At 37.4% G+C, this 20084-nt stretch overlaps 1 pseudogene; it reads right to left on the bottom strand.

Annotated features, from left to right (window-relative positions):
- Positions 1-13986: 13986 nt before the first annotated feature.
- On the bottom strand, positions 13987-17866 carry LOC113191693 (coiled-coil domain-containing protein 39 pseudogene; annotated as a pseudogene).
- Positions 17867-20084: the final 2218 nt, after the last annotated feature.

The following is a 20084-nucleotide window of genomic DNA, read 5'->3' as shown; positions in this document are numbered from 1 at the left end:
TTTAAGTTAGTAGTTAATTAGACCAGCATCATAAACCTAGTGGTGGGCTGCTGGTATGTCAAAAATTAACAGCATGGCTTTGGTACCTGGTGGTGAGAAGATATTGAAGAATTAGTAGGGAAAACTTGAAGGAAAGTAAGAAAAATATATGATACTAAGGAGAAACCTCTTGTATTGCAATGATCTATATTTTTACAACACTGTCATCTGTTGTAGGTTAAAAGACAGGAAATATGCCCATTAAAGTGAAGGATCTTGCTATGGTGATTTCAGGCAAAATTCACATTTATGCTAGGGAAGTGCTGTATCAGTGAGCTACATTCCTAGCACCCATCTCTAACTGCTTATAAAAAAATGTATAAGTATAATCCAGGAAATAAACTAAATAATAAGCTATTAGTTTACAAACAAAATTTAAGACAAATTAAAAGAACTTCAAGTGCTTTTCTAGTATGTGCAATGCCCTGAGTTCAATTTCCTGCACCGGAAAAAAAAAAGTGAATGAATGAATAAATAAATAGATACATAAATGGTCTAGGGCAAGATTTCCTCTAGTCAACAAAAGTTTCTCTAAGTAAAACATTATTGCGTCAGGCTAAAAATAAAGTCAGCCATTGTAAAACAATGTATTAAGTTCTCAAAAAAATATAAAACATTACTTTATTGACTCTTCAAGTCAATAAAGGCCTTTATTAGTGTCTCAAGAATTTGCCTTTGTGATCTTGATTGTTAAACCATAGAACTCATGAGAAAGGATCCAAGGTAGGTTGAGCTCAGGAGCTATGGCCTATTGTCTAATGGAATATGTTATAATTTGATACACAAGATCTTTAAAATTTTAAAGAAATTATGATCCTGGTGCAGGAATATCATTAACTGTTCAAAATGAGAAGTGGTTTCTATACACCCAATTTCCTGAAGAAATAGGCTGGGAAAACTGCTTAATTGCAACTACAGACCATTTCTGATAGGGATAGAAGAAAGACTCAAGAAGGAAAAAAACAGATGGCAAAGCTAGGAGGCTTGAAGGATCTTTTCCAGGGAATGCAATCACACTTTTCCATAACAATGGACAGCACTTACAAGCTAGGTTTCAGAATTGTTACAGACTACATTTTTCTATATGACTTCCTTTTCTCTTACTGAATGGAGTGTGTCTTCTGACAGTCCTTTGGCTGTCTGCCCATTTTGTGTTGAATGCATAGGGGAACAGATGTCTCTCTTTTAGCTGAAGTTCTCATAATGAGAAAACTGACACCTGATCTGCCTCATCTCCAGCACTTGGACTAGATTTAGTTGAAGAGACCGTGAGCCTAAAGTATGAGTAGGTCCCATAATCTCTTTTGAATCTAGGGGGATTGAGGAGGGAGAAGGTATGTTTTCAGGGGAAGACATAAATAATTTGTGATCAAAAGTGAATTGAGGTAGATTAGAATGGCTGCTAGTTCTTTGATACTCTTCCTTTGGGAATATGAGTGACTTCTTCCCTTGTCCTGGCAGAATTTGAGACCAACAGAGTACAGCGGAAATAATGCTATATTACTTTCTGGCTTCATGCTTTACAAACCTGTTAGGTACTTTCTGTCTCTTTGAATCAAGAAGCCCTGAGTCCACCTGGTAAATCATCAAACTTAAACCTACAGAAAGAGGGAGAGAGAGAAAGGGGAAGGCAAGGAGGAAGAGAGGAAAAGATTAAGAAAAGGAGGGGAGAAAATGAGAAAGACAGGGAAAGCTGCAGACAGACAGACCGACATCTGGTGTCTTGATCTATTTGGTCTGTCATAACAACATACCACAGATTGGTGGTTTAAACAACAGAACTTCATTTCTCATAGGTGTGAAGGTGGGAAAACCAAGATCGTGGGCTAGACTTCAATTTCTAATGATCTCTTCCTTCCTGGCTGGCAAATGGTTGTCTTCTGTGCCCTCACAAAGAAAGAGTTAAAGTTGGGGGTGAGAAGAGTGGCAAGGAGCAGGTGGGGAGGGAAACTTCCTGGTTTCTTCTTATAAGAGCATTAACTCTCTCAAGATGATACTACTCCCAACATGATCCCATTTTAAAACAAATTGTGACTCAGAGGCCCAATCTCACAACAATATCACATTTGGGATTAGGTCTTTAAAAAATGAATTAGGAGAAGACAGGATCAATCCATAGCACCTGGCTCCCAGATAGCATGGAGCACACTCAAGCTGTCCCTGCTGTGTTTTGCATTTAACTCCTGATCCAGGAAATTAGGAAATGAAAACTAAGGCAAACCAAACAAACAAGCAAACAAAACCAAGTTGGTTGTTTTAAGCCACTAGGCACTGAGTTTTGGCATTATTTATTACTCAGTAATGTATAATTAAGCCCAAAATAAAAGATGTAGAAGGGTATTTGCACATCACTCTGTGAAGCATCCTTTTCCATTTAGATCAAATGAGTATTCCAAATTAGCTTAATTAAATTTCAATTCCAAATTTTCCTGAGTGTGTATTAAAAGTGAAGCTCTAGCTGTTTGAACATGGGCTCCAATTTCAGAAGCAGAATTCAGTTTTATGTCAGTGTCATCAAATGCTTCAAATGGATAATCATTAAGGTAATGCAATCAATGGTTTAAAAATTTGACAAAGATTGTCAGACATTTAATGAAAAAATAAGTGAAAATTAAAACCATTATGTGGCGATATTTTTTCAGGACATGGAAAATAGCTCTTATCAGATTAATTGGCTTACAGATGAAAGTTATAAACTCTGGACAAAAAATAACCCACTAAAAGAAACTTCAATTACATGAAGGCTATGGAGAGCAAACAAATGCAGGCAGATTTTGGAAGGTGTTCAGCACACAGATGAAAGGAACTGCAAATGATGAGTTTCTCCATGTTTATGGTTTTTAGCTGAGGGCAGGCTCCAGTCTATGCCAAGTGACATAGTAGATTTGTAAATAAAACCATCAGAGGGTCTGGAGGAACAGAACAAAAGCATGTCAGAAGTTGCTCCAACCATGTTCTGGTGTAGAATTGAATAAGGAAAACAAACAAACCAACAGATATTCTCAAATAGAACCTTACAGAAGAAGAAGATCAAGTAGTGATCTGGGGATTGAAAACTGGCATTCCACTGGCTTTCCTATGTGATGTGTGCTTGGTTGCCCAAAGTAGTGTCAGGATTCTGGACAAAATCAAAGTATGAGCTTAGCAGAGAACATCACAGTGTTGTACAAACTCAAATCCAGAACTGAACAACTGACCTTAGAACCTAAGAATCAATATGAGTGACAGATTTTTAAAATTTTGACAGTGCAGATAAATATCAGATAACATGATTGGATCTAACAATGAGATGTTTGGCTTTGGAAGAGTGTCTATGCATTGTTCTTTCTGAAAACTTGCAATTCAAAATTAAATTATTTTATGATAAACTGGAGAAAAACAAACGAAATATGTTAATTTTCAGTACAATTCTTTGCACAGAATATACTTAAGGGTATTTACAAGCATTGGAAAATAACTATAGAAGAGATATTTTCTCCTGTAGGATATCAATGTGATTTTAAAATTAAAACACCTTGTTTTTTATTTTATGACTGATATGAAAAAATCAAACAATATATTTAATAGGTCATAGTGTTTGCATAACATCATTTTTGAGCATTATAAAAATAAAGCAATTTCCAGTTTTGACTAAGGACATTGGCTGACATTTTACTTCTAACATGTTACATTCTGTCTTTATAGTTTTAAACAATGGCAAAAATTCAAAATATGAAGAGCCAAGCTGCTCTTGTTGGCTCTGGAAATGCCTTGCTTTTGGGGGGTTTTAGTCAAATATTTGATGCCAGTATAGTTTGTTAATTTCAGAAGTGTGCATAATCCCATTTCTGCAATTCAGATGTACAACTCTAGGTTCTGCAAGTACTATGTCATTGTTTTTAAAATAAAGAGTCATAGAACATACACTTCTCATTGAAAATGATTGGGGCTGGGGGTATAGCTCAGTGGTAGAGTCTTTTCCTAGCATGCTTGAGGCCCTAGATTCAAGGCTCTGAGTTTGACTCCCCTTCCCTCAAAAACAAAATGAAAAAGATTATGGTATGGAAGAAAGAATGAAAATTTAGATCAGTCAATCTGGATTTGAATTTTGGCTTCATAACCTTTTTCTTTCTCCCCCCCACCCCATAACCTTTTGATTATGAGCAATTGACTCAACCTCTTCCAATCTTTGAGTAAAAAAAATGGGGATTATAATATGCACTCTACACTAGCTATAGTACCTTGCTAATTATAAACATTACTATAATCATAATCACCCTAACAAAGAGTAAGAATAAAGGAAAGAGTAGCAATTGTACAAAGAGCAGCAGTTCTAGTGGCACTGTTAGTAATGCTAAGAGTATTTACCAGGACATTTATTGAGTCACTCCTGATGCTCAAGATACTATTTGAAGAATTAGAATGTCTAAATTAATTTAATCCTTGCAGTAACCCTATAAGACCAGGTCTTTAGGTAACTGAAATGGGACTGGGAAAAAGAAGCAAAGGGATCACATATTATTATGGAACTGTAGGGTTAAAGAAGGACTTCTGCAGGCATTGGTCTTCACTGAATGAGTGATAGGGATCTGCTGACATTGACTAAGCAGGAGCATTATATGATAGGAAAGATTACCTGCTGATGGCTTAACAGCAGGGTTTAGTAAAGTCTCCCTGATGAGAGAAAGTGCAGACCTGAATTCAGCAGATACTGTGGAGCTTTCCTTTTCAATCAGTGCTTACATCTTTGGAAATTTATCTTCTTCCATTGCTGAAATAAATACTCTCTTGTTTTTTTTTTTTTTTTTTTTTTTTTTTTTTTTTTTTTTTTTTTTTTTAGAGAGAGTGAGAGAGAGAGAGAGAGATAGAGAGAGAGAATTTTTAATATTTATTTTTTAGTTCTCGGCAGACACAACATCTTTGTTGGTATGTGGTGCTGAGGATCGAACCCGGGCCGCACGCATGCCAGGCGAGCGCACTACCGCTGAGCCACATCTCCAGCCCCGTTTTCTATGTTTTCTACTGACTTTCAAAAGTGTGTTAGGAGAAAAAATAATAATCTGTATTATGTTATAACTTTTTGAGGCTATAATTAATTTTTTATATTGCTATCTGCCTTCTAAAAATTTTTGTCTATAATTAACTTTTAATCTGCTTAAATATTATACTATTTAGTTCAGAGTTTACTTAAAGTCTATCTTATTTATCTCTTGAGTGTATGTAACTATTAGCACAGTGACTACTCTTAAAGGATGAGAGACAGAGAAAGAAAGTGTGGGGTAGGGAGACAAAGCCAAAAGCAGAAAGGAAAGGAGACAAGGGGCTGATGATGATGATAAATTTTATTATCAACCTGATTAAGATCTCTGATTAAGCATCTGGTGGTTCTGTTCCTTTCTGAAGGAGGTAGAGAAGACTCTTACGTGCCTTTAGAGAGTCAGCTAAAGTTGTTTCTTGGACAATTATTTGGCCTTTATTTTCACTGAAAAATTAGTGAGGGTGCTCTGGGGCCTCTATAATGTGTCTCTTGACTGGAATATTAATGTGAAAGACATCTGAAGAGCAAATAGTGAAATAATTAAAACCTCAAATGGAGTAAGATAATTAGATATAATTCAATTTAAGAATACTAAGTGTGATCATAATTCTCTCTGTAACAGTTTTGTTCTAAAAAAAAAGAATAGCTGAAAGAGTAGAAGACTCTATCATTTCTTTTTTTTTTTTTTTTTTTTTTTTTTGTGTGTGTGTGTGGTGCTGGAGATTAGAACCCACGGCCTTGTGCATGGAAAGCAAACACTCTACCAACTGGGCTATATTCCTAGCCTGAAAACATTAACATTTCTTAGCTTAGGTAGGCTGAGATTGAATGACTTCTTTATCCTTACAATATGATTATATTACTTTCATAAAGAAAAAAGTATAGCAATGGGATTTTTTAAATGTTCTAAGACTGTGAGGATAGCTGAAACTTTTGCAAATAAGCTCTATTTTAAGTCACTGTTCAGCTTTATGATATTGAATTCTAAAGTGGAAACATTAAAATTGGGATCTTAAAGAATTCTCAGAATCAATAGCCATCCTGAATGTGGTCATAGTGTAGATAGCCTTATATGCAAACCATAGGAACTGAACAGTAAAACCAAAAGTGTAAAAGCCACGGTGTGAAGAAATTCAGGGGGAGAGTCAGACTTGTCAAAGAACCAGTTTGCAAAGTTCACCTAGCTCTCAGGTTGGCTCCAGACAGTACTCCAAGTAGCCCAATCTAATGAATGAGAATACTCAAAAGAGCTGATTCTGGTAGAGTTCAGACTATTCTAAGATGATTCCTTTTCTAGCAGGATTCCAAAGTATTGCATCCAGCCACAGAGATAAGACTCTGGCAAGGGCTCTACAGAAAATCCTGAATCCAGATTAGTGGGATGGCATCTAGGACAATCCAAGATCCTGTGGGGGAAATTTGACTGTTATAAGAATGAGCCACATTGACTATCATGTGTGTGGTGGTGACCTGATGGGTGACTGTTAAAGAGGAGGGGAGGTGGAGGATAGGAATTTAAAAGAAAGGTCAAGACTTGAGTGTGCCAATCCAGGTAGGAAAGAAAAATATCCTGACTCAGCAAAGTCTGCCAAGGCGTTTAAGGTTCATCACTGGCATACCAGATATTAAGTCCAGATCCAACAGGTCCTTATTTAAATAGCACTAAGAGTCAAGCTAGGAATCTGTGTAAACCACTTGTTTCAGATATTAATAAAAGATCACAAACAAACGTCAGTTATGACCCATTAAATCCAACATCAAAGCAGTAGGAAACACTAAGACAGAAAAACACGGCCTATGCTATGCCTACATCAAAGCCAATCTAAAGAATAGCTAAGAAAGGAGTCTTCCTGTCTACTTTAATCACAGAGTAGTGTCATGGTGATTGAGCATGGCCAATGCCTTGCTGGAGAATGAGGTAAAAGATACAAACAGAAAATTGAGACATAAACAGAGTCAAATTTTTCCTTCTTTGCAAGAAAGATACTGTTCTATTCCACCTTCCAACATAGACAGGCATTTAAAGACAAGACATAACCCAAGGCAATATTACCATGGTAAAGTCTGATGGTGACTATGTTAGACTGAATGTGGATGGTGGTGAGGAGAGGCAGTCTAAGATAGATCCAAAAGGAAGGAGCCAGGATAATAAACACAAAATCAATAGCCTTTAGAGCAAACAGTAGGCAGGGGCCTGTGCAGCAAAGTGGTTCATTAATTTACCTTCAGGTAGCCATAACTGGTGTCTTGTGTTCAGAGAAGGAGCTCTAGTTCCTGGGAGACAAATTAGGAAAGAGAATTCATAATAGTTATTATTTATAATAAAGAACACTCAAATTTTAACAGATTAAGTACTTTGTCACTCACAATGGGGTTGAAGCAGATCTAGCAGCTTTCTGACCACTGTATCTTCAAGCAGTAGCCCAGGGAACTATGGCCCCAGGAAATTTCTTTTGAGCTTATAGTTCAAGTAAGATGATCTTGCCTTGTATTGTTTTAGCACAGGGGCTTCCTTCAGTTGTTGTACCTAGCTGGCTGGTACTACCATAGTGTTACAAGATTTCTCTCAAAGCACTCTGAATCCTTTTTTTTTTTAATCTTAAATTCTGTGTGTGTGTGTGTGTGTGTGGGTGGGTGTGTGTGTAAATTTATTAATATCCATCTCTGCTATCCCAGAAGCATGGGAGAAAGGACAGAGAAAAGAAGGGCAGGGAGAAATGTCCCAGGGAAACAATCTCTGATGTCTTTCGCAGGTAGAGGTAGAGGTACCTTGGTCTCCAGATGTTTCTAGATGCACTTCTGGCTGGAATCTGCATGGAGAAGACCTGTGATGCCAGATTCATGGGACCCTAATGGACCTCCAGGAGCTGAATCTGATGCAATCACACAGGAATCTTTATTGCAAGCTTGAGCCTGGACTCAAAACCGTTTCCGATGGTCCCAGGGAGTGAGTCCCAGTCCTTTGTTCAGTGAGATTTTATAGGTTTTTGGGGATACTCTATGTGTCACAACATCACATAGAAAATCATTTCACACTGCGGGAATGTCAAACAACAACTCTTTACATTGATTAGCACATTCACTGGCAGGAACAAGTTGGGTAGGGGTGATTGGTTAGTACAAGAGGGGAATTTGTTTGAACTGATTGGTTTAATCTGTGAGAGGTGTATGCGCTAAACTACATGGTTTTCCAACATGTTATCAACCACCATAAACTACTGGGGGGTCATCTGGCATCCCAGGTATTTTCCCTGTCTCGTGCTGATTGGTGGTTGCTAGGGGGATGCTATGGGTCCTCACCTAGCCTAACTGAGTCACTTGGTGTCGCAAATCTCTCCTATTATTTGCAGACAAACAACTCATCAGGGTAGCTATCTGCCTAGGAGAGCTCTGTGGGTTTTTCAAAGAACAAGGGTCACGCCCTCTTCCTTGGATAGGCTTTGCTCTGAGATAGATGCTGGTTTCTCAAAAATTGAGTCACATCAATTTCTCAGACCAAGCCAGTTTGCACACCTTACTGTTTGAGTTGTTGCCTGACTAATGCTTATGCCATGATGTCAGGATCCACAGAGCTCTGGGTCCTTTGACTATTCATTGGTTTTGTCTCTGTTTCGGCTTTCCATTTCTCTTGGAGCCATTTTGCTTCTGAATCCAGGATGCCTGCCTTCCTTTTACCAGAGCTACTTTGTTTCTGAATACAGGGCTTATCTTTTGGGCCAGTCTGCAGAAACATGGCATGCAACAATATAATTGTTGACTACCAGTGGCAATCCTTCTAGTCACTTGCTTCCAACACTTACTGCTGTCATGGGAACAGATTGTGGGCCCACCATGTGGCTTCTTCTGACTATATACCTTGGGAGGACTTGCTGTCAAGGATCTGAGTGTGTGGGACACAGGGCCATGCTGGGAGGCTATACTGGTCATGGGGGGTCTTCATATGCAGGTAGCAAAGAGGAATGACATGTAGGCTTTCTATTCTGCCACACTTCTGCTCTGACTGCTTGGCTTCCTCAGGAAGATGATGCTCACAAAGCAAGAAGGTGAAAGTGCAAAGGTCAGGCTTGCTTGCACTACTCTTTGGGTGGAGAGGAAAATTAAAAGAATCTGTGGGGCATAGGCAAGGCCCAGCCTCTAGATGTATGTGCTTCACCAGGAACATGCAGCCAGCCCCCTGGGTTATGTGGTGCTGGAGTAACATGTACATAGCCATTACCTTGTTGAAGGTTCTTTCTATCAGTGAGGCCAGGTATTATATGGGTCATAACCTATGTCAAACATGATTGTTATTATTGCAGGGTCTAGGTGTTTGGGAAGTGGCTCACTAGAATGACTTGGTGAATATTCCTCTCCGTGGCTCAGCCATAGGTTCCCCAAGATTTGGTCTACTGTGGGCCTTTGTGTGGGATCCACAGTCAATATTTGATTGATAAGGCTTTATACTTTGGTGAGAACATGAGAGGGAAAGTGGCATCTTGCATGCATGACTCTTTCCTTCAACTGCCCCCTTAAATACAAGGCAATCTGTGACCATAAAATATAAAATAATACCCAGGTTCCAGATGTCAACTGGGGTGAGGAGCCTTCATATTCCTTCCACTGGAAGATTTCTGGGGCATTGAATGAGAGAATACCCCAGAACCTATCCAGTATCTACTCAGCCATGAACTTGGTACTCAGGCCAAAGTAAATTTGTTTGATACTTCTTCTTACTCCTACCTAGATATTGTCCACCTGTATGCTCTGTCATGAGGTAGACGTTTCAGTGGTTTCAATAACTTAAAAGAGATGGATCACATTTGGGCCCATGGTCTTCATCATATCCAATTCAGATATGATAGGTAGTTCTACTCTACTTTTGGCAGGACTTTCACAGTCACCTCTATCTTGGTGAGGAGATAGTGGGCTACATTCATCTGAGGAAGACCCCATCCTGCCTGATGACCCTTAGGACCTTATAATGGTGGTGGTCTCATACAGGAGCCACCCATCTGCTACACTTCACTTGCTGACTATTTTCACTATATATCCTAAGCAGCAGCAATGCTAGCAAAACAAAACAAACACACAAAAATAATACAACCCCAAAGAAATATTAAAAGATCAAAACTACAACTACCAAACCATCAAATAAACTAACTATAAGCCCAACAGTCACCATCAAGAGCTCTCTGAATTTATGAATAAAAATCCAGCTGCAACCAGGCTTTTGTATAGGTTGTGTTTGAAATTCCTTCAAAATGGCTCCTTGTATGATCAGAGCAAGAAATAGTCCAGTGATCACTGTAGTTTATGCAAAGAAGTGACTGGACTCCAAGACTTTTTCCACTTCCATAGTAAGAATTAAGAAAGGACTCAAATTTTTTTTTTGCTTCAGTGAGTTACATAGACTGATACTTACTTGTCTAGAAATTAAAATATGTAGGCTATATCAAAAGTCTTTTCATTTGAAGTCTAAAAGTTTATTATAACTTTTGGCTTTTAAAGACATCATCAAATCTATATCCAAAGTATTTAATCCTCTCTCTTTTTAAACTAAGAATAATTGGTGTGAAGAGGATGGTGGCCCTTCACTCACATTGTGATACTATAACAAAGTACTCTTTTCCTTAAGACACTGTAAAGTGTGGTATTAACACCTGTGTGGTTTATAGAAGAAAACTTCATCATAATTTCCCCATAAGGTCCTCATCAGACTTTCCATTAGAAACCTGGAACACAAAAGGCAGTATACTCAGAGTGATATAGGACAAAATGTGTAAGCTAAAAGTCCTATAATCAGCAAAAGTGTCCTTCCCATAAGGGGCAGAAATGGAGGCATTTTCAGATATCTCAGTCCCTTCATATAGCTGTTACAAAGTACCTTACACTGGGTAATTTATTAACAACAGAAATTGACTTCTTGATGTTCTGGAGACTACACATTTTGCTGTGACCTCCAAGGATGGAAGGGGCAGAAGGATTGAGCTAATTCCTTCAAGCCTCTTTCTTTTTCTTTCTTCCTTCCCTTCTTTTTATGTACTGATGATTGAACCGATGACCTCATGTATATCCCTCACTGAGGACCATCCTAAGCCTTTATTATTTTGAGACAGTGTCTCATTAAGTTGCTCAGTCTGGGCTTGAACCTATGATACTCCTTTTTCAGTGTCCTGAGTAGATAGGATTTTAGCCTGTTATGATTTGGATATGAAGTGTCTCCCAAAAGCTCTTATGTTAATGCAGGAATATTCAGAGGCAAAACAAGGGATTGTGAAAGCTGTAATGTAATTAGTGCATCTGAATTTGAATGGACTGGGTGGTACCTGTAGGCAGCTAGGGTGTGCCTAGAGAAGGTGTGTTACTGGGACCATGCCCTAGAAGTATGCTTCTTCCCTGCAACCCCTTACCACCTCTTCTGCTTCCTTGCAATCATTTTCCTTCCTTTTCTCTTTGAGGTTCTTCCCCCATGATGTGCTGCCTCACCTTGGACCAGATTAATGGAATTGGCTATCTATGGGCTGAAACCTCTGAAATCAGGAACTCCAAATAAAGTTTTCCTACTCTAAGTTATTCTCATCCGTTGTTGCTTTAGTCAGCCTTTATATTACTGTAACTAAAGACCCAACAAGAACAACATACAGGAGGAAAAATTTATTTGGGGCTCCTTGTTTCAAAGGTCACAGTTTATGGATGGCTGACTTCATAGCTCTGGGATGGAGGTGAGGCGGAACATAATGATGTGAAAGACCCTAAACAGGTTCAGGCGCCAGGCATGTTTTCCGGACAACCGGTTGAAGAACAGAGCACCCGCATCCTGAGGCATGAATGAATAAACCGGAACAGATAAGCAGGAACAGAAAGAATAGAATGCAGACCTGTGGTTTTTGGAATGCAGACCTGTACCCCCTAGGTGGCCTATATGCTAGATTTAAACAAACCAATAAGAAACCTGTTGCTTCCCGCGCGCGCGAAACCTGTCCCAAACCCTATAAAAATCTCTGTATCCCCAAGCCCGGTGTGCCAGTTCACCAAAGCTCCGGCTGAGGTTCTACTGGGCACCCGCAGGCGCCTGTGTCCCAATAAACCCCCTCGTGCTTTTGCAGCCAGTGTTTCGTGTGATTCTCCTTGGACAGGGAAACGGGGGTCTTTCATAAACGGGGTGTTTTTCAGATGGAAGGGTGTGTCAACTCAGGACATGCTAATCAGGAAGAAGACAGAGACTGCTCCATTCACCAGGGACAAAATACATAAAAGACATGCCTCTAGCAACCCACCTCCTTCAGCTACATGCCACCTTTTTAGACAGCTCCATTCACCAGGGACAAAATACCTAAAAGACATGCCTCTAGCAACCCACCTCCTCCAGCTACATGCCACCTTCTTTAGTTACCACATAGTTAATTCATTTAAGTGGATTAATTTACTAATTAGGTTAAGGCCAATCATTTCACCTATAAATTTTCTTGCATTGTCTCACACATGAGCTTTTAGAGAGCACCACATACTTAAACCATGACAAGTGTTTTGGCCACAGTGACAAAAATAGAGTTAACTAAAACAGAAATTAGTATGGAGAAGCCTAACCTGACTGGGCAGTTCTCGAGCCTATGGAAATGATTTTCAGGAGGAATTTTTAGAAGTTTAGAGATGCAAGCTGGAAAAAAACTCAAAAAGTTTTAAGTAAAGTTAAAGGCAATTCTGGTGGGAACTCAGAAAACCCCCATGTTGACAAGAATGTGATAAGAATGTTGATATGTTGATAAGAATGCCGACCATGCTCATGAAGGTTCCAGAGAGAAATGAGGACTTTATTCAGAATTGAACTAAAGGTCACTCATGCTATCATCTGGCAAAGAACTTGATTACATTTTGCCCATGTCTTGAGACTTTGTGTGAAGCTGATTTTAAAAGTGATAGACTAATTAGTCTGGTGGAGGAAATTTCAAGACAGCATAGCATTAAGTCAGTGGCATTGATATTGTGGTAACTTTTAGCCAGATTTACTGTGAGAATCAGGAGCAGAAAGTAGAACTTAAAGGTTTAAAACCTGTAATTTGGCCAGAAATGTGCCTGTAAAGCTGATGCTAAAGAGGTTAAGCTTGTTGAAGATATTACCGCCCCTAGCCCCTAAGGAGTTTCTAAGTCCTGGGCACAGACACAACAAAAAAGATGCCTTGAGGGCATCTCAGGGATTCTCAAGACCATATCCACTACCTCTAGAGTGGAGAAGAGAAAATTTCTTTGAGATGAGATCATGGGAGCACCTTGATCTTACAGGGGACCTAAAAAGTTGTTTCACCATGTTGAACTGTGCAGACACTCAGAGGCCACTTCAGCCTGTGCTGCTTTATCCAGAAGACTCAGGTTTTGTGTGAACTGGCAACAGAACTTAGCATGTCTACATGGTGCTGGTTGTGAAGCTTCTTGATTTGTGTCTTCCAAATACCAAGTGTAGACTTTTTCTCTTCTGCCAACTTCTTAAGCTCAACACTTTTGGTTTCAAGGATTTGTTTTTCTTCTGAATTAATCTCTTCCTTTAACTATGACATTCTCCATTATACTTGCTGAATGTAAAAATTCTGACTGTACATAATTTCTTGCTCTTTCAAGATTTCAAAATCCTGGGGCTGGAGATGTGGCTCAGCGGTAGCGCGCTCGCCTGGCATGTGTGCGGCCCGGGTTCGATCCTCAGCACCACATACCAACAAAGATGTTGTGTCCGCCGAGAACTAAACAATAAATATTAAAAATTCTCTCTCTCTCTCTCTCTCTCTCTCTCTCTCTCTCTCTCTGTCTCTCACTCTCTCTTTAATTAAAAAAAAAAAAAAGATTTCAAAATCCTGTCTATCTATCTGAGGGTTGAGAAGTTTTAGAGAGGAGTAAATTTCTTCAGTTTCTGAAATGAGAACTTTTCTTTCACTGTCCCAGTCTGTAGCTCTTGAACTTTTTTAATATAGCACATTTTCAGTTTGTTCAACTGAGCTTCTGTTTTTCTCACGAATGTCTGTCTTTACTTTGGAAATAGTCATCCTTAGGTGACTATCTAAATTACTGAAAGCTCTACTCAGAGTGGCTTGAATCCACCTCATTCTGTAGCAGACTTCTACTAGCTTCATGGTGCTAATATTCCATTCTACATTTTAAACTTTATACCCAGCAGCAGAAATTTTCTTCTCATAATCTGTGTTATTCCCAATCTCACTTTCTAGTAACTTCATATTTTCTTAACTAAAATTTCTTTTTCTCTCATTTTATGGTTTACCTTTGTTAATGCCAAGGCAGTTACTTATCTTTTGATCGATCATTTGCATCTGTTATATTGGGTTCTCCAATTGCTGAACAAGTTCTTATCTTTCACTGTGAAGCTTACAAAAATCCTGTGCTGCTTTATCCCGTTATAACTGTGCACTTAAGAGTTTCTGTAAGTTCATTTTAAAGAATCTTTGTTCCCTGATTACATTTCAAAGTCAGTCTTTCTAATTGCAGGGTCAGTGCACTAATTTTATTATCATCTTGCTGTGAATGTTTCTGAAGAGTGAGGGCGTCACTATCTTTAGGAACTGGTTCTCCTGCATAGGCTTGCTGGTCCCAGTTTATTTGACATTTCAAACCATCCAATTCTGGAGTAGCTTTAAATATGCCATTTTCCTTTTTCTGGATTGAAGCCATCTCATTTTCTAGTTGTTGGATTTCATCCTTCCCTTGTACCAATTCTCTTTGAGTAACAGCCTTAAAATGTTCTTTACTTTCAATTTTATGTTTCGTCATTTTGTAAAAAGACTGTAAATGAGAATTCTTGCTTAAATTTTTTTTGAGAGCAAAGTAAGAGAACTTATTAGAGAAATAGAAAGAAAAAAGAACTCCCAAAGGGGGAGGGGTCCAATGAAAGGGATACCTTGCTAACAATTTTAAGGTGAAAAGTCATAATGTTAATTTGATCCTAATAATCACATATCTGATCTTGCAATTTTGATCTTTCATTCTGGAACTTTAATAAAGTTTTGAAGGCTGGTAAGTCCTAGATCAAGATGCTGGCCAATTTGATTTCTCATGAGCACCCTCTTCCTAGCTTGCGGACAGATGACTTTTTCCTGTGTCTTGCATGGCAAAGGTTTAAAATGTTCTGAAATCTTAAAGGCAGCAACTATATCAGCTTATTTTCAAGGGGGTCAGAAGTTTTTTAGGCAGGAAGAAGTAAGGAAGGAAAGAGGAAGAAAGGATGAAAAGCATAAAATAAGGATGGAAGGCTATAATATAGAAAACTAATTTAAGGAATTCAATTACATGAAAAAGCCAGTCATTAGCAACAAGATAATAAAGTCTGAATTATGTCTAATTAAAAGTGCCATTTATCGAGTGTTTGTGTCAGATATTGTATTAGGTACTATTTGTCTCTAATCCATACAATCATTATTTGAGATACCTAATAGTATCTCCATTTAGGAAAAAAAAAATACTTAGTAACACTAAGTAACTTTATCAAGGATGCCTAGGCAACTGACATCTAGGATTCAAATTCAGGTCTCTTTGACACAAAACTTCTGTGTGTTTTGAGGTTGACTTACTTGAACTGATAGTACAGGTGACTTTAAATCACTGTAACCTAGAAAGAACTTCAGTCCTCAGTGTGCGTGAGGGCCAGCCCTAATTCAAATAAATGTCTCATACAGAGCAATTCAGAGTTTAAGATTTATCTGTCTTTGTAATAAAAGAAATAAGCCCATGAGATCAACTTGGTCTTTGAGATCAGTGAAATTTTTCCTGTTTATCCTCCTGATGAAAATCAAGTCTGGAATACCTGGTATTAGTACTCTTGGATTGCAAGTAAAGAAGCCAGATGGAGCTAACTTCTGCATAACAGGACGGCAAATTATACTAGAATAAGGGAATGTTATGGAGTCCCTTGGGAAGAGTTGGACTATAGGCAGGACTGGAAGTGGGTTCTGAAAATAGGAACTACCGAGAACTTAGATAGAAGTCTGTTTCAAATGCCTTCATTTTTCTGTGCACATGCTTCTTTTCTTCCTCCACACTTTTGCTTTCTCTGCTTCCCAATCTATAAAGCCATACACAATACTCCTGACTTTATATATTTGTTATTTAATTCAGATTAGAGACGACAATGAGATCACTCTGATCAAATAAAAAAACCAGCAGTCTACTTCTGGTTAAAAAAAAAACAGAAAAAAAAATATATAATTTTTTTCTTGGAAATAAAAAGGCTTCTGGAAGAACCAGTGAAGATCAACTCACAATGGAATGATTGTGGAGGAGGCAGTGAGGCAAAGGTAATTAAGGGATCTTTATGAACTAGGCAGACATGAACTAGATGTCCACTGCATGAAAAATATCTGCAGTGTGCAGCTGAAATAGATACAATATTTGGAGCAACAGATTTAGATTTGTATATTGTCTCATCAAGCCACATAAACTTGCACAGATCATTTAACGTTGGTTTAAAAGAAACTCAGATTTATAATTTTCATTTGAAAAACTGTATTGATATTATAAACCTTAGTCTTAATAATGTCTATGATGCTAGAAAATAGAATATATAATACAGCTACACATAGATGGTGCTAAAACTGATTTTTGCCATTATTAGTTCTCTTACATCTTAATTTATTTTGTGTATTCTATGTGCAAAACAAACTCCATTTTCAAAACTACTGTGTATAGTCAAAATAACTTGAAAGTTCAACAAAATAAAAGAAATTATGCCATTATTCACAAATATTATTATATTCTTAAGTCCAATCTTTGTACATTGTGTTCATTTGATAAGCAACTGGTTTATTTTCCAGTATTGGATATATTTATTAGTAAAAACTTTGTGGTGTGTTACTGAAAAAACCAAAAGCATTCAACTGTCTGGACACAATTTTTTTGAATTTGTATGTTCCACCTGACCACATTTTATCTTTTTAAAATCTGATTAATGGTTGTTATTCTGCTCTTTTGAAAGTTTTTTTTTTCAAGAATCTTGAATTTATAAATGTATCAGGCTACACCTTAGAATTAAAGAGAAATAATGTATATAAACCTAATTGTGGCTTTTTAACAGTCTTGGGCATACGGGCAGTGGAGGGTATATTCACAAGTGTGTCAGCTGCTTCTGTGTCTCCCAGGGTAACTGCTCATTTGGGCGGCTGCTTCTTGCAAGGCATTTCCATTTTCACATACTCTTGTACCCACAGATTAGGTTAATGAGAAAACGGTTATAAATTGAAAACATTTGTACTGTCCTCTTATTGCCTTAAAAAAGTCCTCTCACAAAGACATTAAAAATAACCACAAATTTTTCTCCAAAACCCCCTAAAGAGGAATGAATGTAAGTCTTTGCTGAGGTTCTCCTGCAGGCACTGAGGATTAGATAGCAGCAACGTGAAACCTATGAGCCAGTTGTGTGTCATTATTGCTCCTTAAGTTCACACTGCTGACAGCCATATGCATGGCTTTCTTTAAAACAAAACAAAAACCAATCTCCTACTCTTAGAATTTATACACTTTCTGAAAATTGATTTCCTTTGTATGTACCCTTATTTCCCATCTGTTCACAGAAAATGTTTGTCAGATGCCACATTTCATACAAAGGAAAAAAACAGGAAATTGTGGTAATAATTTAATAATAATGCTATTTCTCCTATCATAAATAATAGCCAGCACAATTGAATTCATACTGATAAAGATCATACTAGATATTTATTATGTCAGATTTGAGAGATGTTAAACATGTTTAATATCATAAATAGAATATAACAAAACGCAGTCCAATTCAGGTCTCTATCATTCAAAACTTACATTTTCAGTCACGATATTGTCATTCATATTTTAAGCACATCACAATGGACTCTTTGGCCCTGTCTTTAGGTCATGAAGTTGGGTACATGGATACACTGAATAGAGGAATGCTTCTACAACATGAAAGATAATAATAACGTAACTGTAAATGAAATAAACTACGAAAGTATTAGAAGTTTTTGCCACTAAATCCAAAACAAGTGAATCTTCAGCACTGTGTTGTTTTAGAAGTAAGAAAAGAAACATGACACTATATCTACACTTGAGGATAATAGAAGACTCAAATGATTCTTAGTAGACATTACTGGTACATGTGAGTTGTTAAAACATGTGAATCTTTAATAAAATATTATCAAATTAAATCAAACAATTTATAAAAGTCCAATATATCATGCTCAAATGTTATCTTAGAAATTCAAGGTTGATTTAACACTTAAAATCTGTTAACATAATTCACCAAATCAACAGAATAACAAAGAAAAATATGATCCTTTCCAGTCAATTAGAGTTTTTGTTATTGCAAGTTAGAAAATATATGGAGCCACTAGCTGACTTAAGATAGATTCAAAGATCTAATAAGTTAACATATAAAATCACAAGCTATGTAAAGAACATATAGAATCATCAGCTAAATTGTGACTGGTCAGCATGCTTGTCTCTATAAAAGCACTGAAAAAAGTATTATAAAAGTTTGAAAAAAAAAAAGGCTAGTATACCATTAGCAGAGAATGAAAAGTTCAGGAAGAAACTGATACAGTGTACTGGAAGTACATACATTATTACTCTATGTTGGACACTCCTATATTCAACACTGCTATGTTGGCATGTAAAAATTGTCAAAATTCCTGTCCTCAGAGAATTGTATATAGGATTTATACTTCGTGTATTGATGAATTATGGCAAAATAATTTCCACATAGAAAATTGAAAGTTAGAAACAGGAGTTGCTGGATTGGAAAATAACATGGCTTCTCACCCCCACTCCCACCCCCAAAATATGATCATTTCAACAGATGAAGAAACAATAGTTGACAAAAATTCAATCTCTATTTATGTTTAAAAATCTCTTTACACAATTATGATCAACAAAAAACATTTTTACCAAGATAAAGGGTGTCTAGAAAAATCCCAGCACTTTCATCCTACATAACAGTAAAACACTGAATGTGTTCTTCCTAAGACCAAGGACAAGGTGGGATGCCCCTTCTCAAACCTTCACCCAAAGACTCCTGTGTTAAAGGCATAGTTCAACAATTTATTGGCTATCTTAGTGGATTAAGAAAGGAAATAGAAATGTGAAGTACAGTAAATGAAAAGAAAAATACTTTAATTTGCATCTGATGTGATTATCTACAAAATCAATAACATTTCTACAAAATAAAAATAACTTATAGAACACACTTTTCTTTTTAAATTAAGTTCATTTTTTCAATAGAGATTAAAATATTGTGCATATTAATGGAGTACCATATGATGTTTTGTTACTTGTATACATTATGCAATAAGTTTAAGCATATCTTTCTCCTCAAATGTTTATTTATTATATGGAGAGAACATTGGAAATCTTCCTTCTAGTTTTTTGAGATCTACAGTGTGCAGTTGCTGTTTCCAGTCCCCTCTCTGTGCAGTAGCACACCAGAACATCCTATTCCTAACTGTGGCTTAGTGCCATTTGCTATGATTTGGAAGAGTCACCCAAAGGCTCCTGTGTTAAAGGCATAGTTCTTGTCCTTGGCACCATTGGAGATGTAGCCTTTAAAAGGTGGAGCTCAGTGGGAGTTTTTCCTGGTCCTGGAGATATGCCTTTACCAGGACATTAGGACCCCAGCCACTTCCTGTCTGTCTCTTTACTTCCAGTCTTCCTGGTGATGAGCAGCCCTACTCCACTTTATGCTCTTCAACAGGATGTGCTGCTTCACCACAGGCACCATCGCAAGCAGGACTAACTGAATGTGGACTGAAACCTCTGAAACCATGAGCTCAAATAAACATCTCTCTTTATAAGTTCATTATTTCAGGTATTTGTAACAGTAACAGAAAGCCAACAAACACATTAATTAGACTTTTCCCATTCCTTACTCCCCTCCACTTTCCCCAGCCTGTGGTGGCCACCATTCTCCTCTTAACTTTGTTCAGATCAATTTTTAAATTAATTATTTATTTTAAATTTTATTCTAATTTGTTATATATGACAGCAGAATGCATTATAATTCACATTACACATACAGAACACAATTTTTCACATC

The sequence above is a fragment of the Urocitellus parryii genome, chromosome 4 (genome assembly GCF_045843805.1).
Source record: "Urocitellus parryii isolate mUroPar1 chromosome 4, mUroPar1.hap1, whole genome shotgun sequence".
NCBI lineage: Eukaryota > Metazoa > Chordata > Mammalia > Rodentia > Sciuridae > Urocitellus > Urocitellus parryii.
The sequence above is the reverse complement of the archived record's forward strand: the minus strand, read 5'-3'. Positions and strand labels throughout refer to the sequence as shown.